At 47.2% G+C, this 2,388-nt stretch overlaps 1 pseudogene; it reads left to right on the forward strand.

Annotated features, from left to right (window-relative positions):
* Positions 1 to 1,130: 1,130 nt before the first annotated feature.
* On the forward strand, positions 1,131 to 1,726 carry LOC103295934 (rho-related GTP-binding protein RhoN-like; annotated as a pseudogene).
* The last annotated feature ends 662 nt before the right edge of the window (positions 1,727 to 2,388 follow it).

Consider the following 2,388-nt stretch of genomic DNA (forward strand, 5'->3'; position numbering starts at 1 on the left):
GAAACCAGTGTTGTGTAGATGAAATGAAATAAGATAACGTCTTGTAAAAGTCAGTGCTGCATGGCCCAGGCGATTCCTTTCTCTCAGCAGCTGGTCGGCTCAGTGTTACTCTCAGAATCCTTTCTTTCCAGGGAACTCACTATCTGCAAACATTTATCAAGACTATTGAACAGCTATTTGTTAGGGCAGCGAATCAAAATGCCAGAGCATGGCACTAAGGAAATCTGTCTGTAAAAGGGCGTTCTAGAAGCTCACACTCACCTACCCTGGAACCTCTTCTCCCCCAAGCTAACCCTGGGAAGATGCTTGGTTTGATTATGTAAATTTAATGAGATCATGTCAAAATCAAACTCAACATTTTATGTAAAGAGCTGACCGTTTATGCCTTTAACAGGAAATAATTTTGTATCATTATATTTGTGTAAGAGTAACTAAAGTTGTATTTGACTTTGATATTAAATCTTTGATATCGTTTTTTAATCTTCTTAGGTTGTTCTCTTGAAGCATGGTCATCCAGTGTTACAGGGAATAGCACCCACTGTGCAGACCAGTGCAATCGCTCCTAGATCTAAAAAAGAACTAATTCTCTTTTGAATTCCATTTCCCTTATTGTTATAAAACACTTTGTTTCCATTGCTGATTATTCGTTCCCAAGCTTACAAAGAAACTTCGTGCTGAAATTCCTGGCAGGGAGTCTACAATGGCATTAATAATAAATGTTAACGATGTTAGAAAATAGCAGATTCTTCCTTCAGACTCAGTATTTAAGACACAACATGCTGCACAGGGCTCTCCTGTTCGGTGCTATCCGCGTGTGCAAAATTCCTCATCATGCCTGTTTATTCTGTGACTACACAGTCAATTAACCAACATTTCTTTTATTGAGCCCTCAGCATTGTGCTAGGCCAGGAGTCTTTAACCCTGACTTTGCAACTGGACTTCCTAGAGCAAAGATTTCCAACTTACGTGAGCCAGTGTGCCACAGGAATTTTTAAGGGGGTTGGGGGTGGGGCAGAAGGGGTCCTTCTCCCTGGGTGGGAACTCCACAAGCCCATGAGATATCAGTGTGGTCAGTCTGAGTGGCTGTAGCTGAGACCTGGGAGGAGGGTTGCAGGCACATAGCGGGGACCATGGAGGGGCAGAGTGGCCGCTGCAAGATTGTGGTGGTGAGGGACACGAAGTGTGGCAAGATGACTCTGCTGCAGGTGTTTGCAAGGACATCTATCAAGGGAGTCATGTTCCTACTGGGTTGAAGACTACACTGTAAGTAAGCTTTGAGATAGACAAGTGTGCATTAAGTTCAACATGGGGCACACTTTGGGTTCTTCCTACTATGATAACGTCTGGTCCCTGGCATTTCTCTGATTCAGACTCTGTGCTCATCTGCTTTGACATTAGCCAACCAGAAATGCTGGACAGTGCCCTTAGAAAGTGGCAAAGGGAGACTCAGGAGTTTTGCCCCAATGCCAAGGTTGTGCTGGTTGGCTATAAACTGGATATGCAGATGACCTGGCCACACTGAGGGAGATGTCCAAGCAAAGGATTATCCCTGTGACACATGAGCAGGGCACTGCGCTGGCCAGGTGGGGGCCATGTCCTGCATGGAGTGTTCCTCCCAGTCCTCTGAGCGCTGCATCAGGGACGGCTTCTGTGTGGCTAAGTGTCCTCCCTCGGCCATGGCCATAGGCAACTGAGTCAAACAGACTCACTCCAGGGCCTGCAGTGATCTGGTCAGAGTAGGCAAGGTGGCCTGACTGGGGAAGATGCAGAAGGATGGAACCAAGAGTTTCAACCTCATGTGAGGAGCTAGGGAGGGGCAGAGTGGCAGGAAGGCTGGTGAATGGCACAATTGTTCCCCTGCCTGTACCCTGGCTTCCTGACCTCCTGACTCTGGGTGGGACTTCAGGGCATGCTGAACGAGCAATTGTCCTAGGTAAGGGACCTGGAGGCAGAGGATGCCAGGATTCCTACATCCTCATCCCCCTCCTCTCCACAGGAAGTTGAGGGACCTAGCAGGGCAGGCATCTGGGCCAGGAGCTGGGATGTGAGGCAGCAGGGTTGGGGAAGCTGGCATCAAGCAGCGACCTTACTTGAGTCTCAGTATATGAATGATACCTTCCCTCCCTGGCCCCAGTCTCCATAACCTGGTCTTGGCTTTCTTCCCTACGAAGTGTACCAGCCTTAACCTTACCCTTTCCTTTCCTCTTACTTCTACAGCTGTTCTCACGCATCCTAACCTCCAGGCAACATGCACTAAATTAAAAATCAAGTTGAGAAGTTCCTCCCCACCATATGTGCATCAGTGCTTGCTCTTCCCTATCTTCCCCCAACAGTTCCTAAATAAAACCCATATCTAGGAGGGAAAAATAATTTTTAAAACATTTGATA

The sequence above is a fragment of the Eptesicus fuscus genome, chromosome 14 (genome assembly GCF_027574615.1).
Source record: "Eptesicus fuscus isolate TK198812 chromosome 14, DD_ASM_mEF_20220401, whole genome shotgun sequence".
In the NCBI taxonomy this organism is placed as follows: Eukaryota; Metazoa; Chordata; class Mammalia; order Chiroptera; family Vespertilionidae; genus Eptesicus; species Eptesicus fuscus.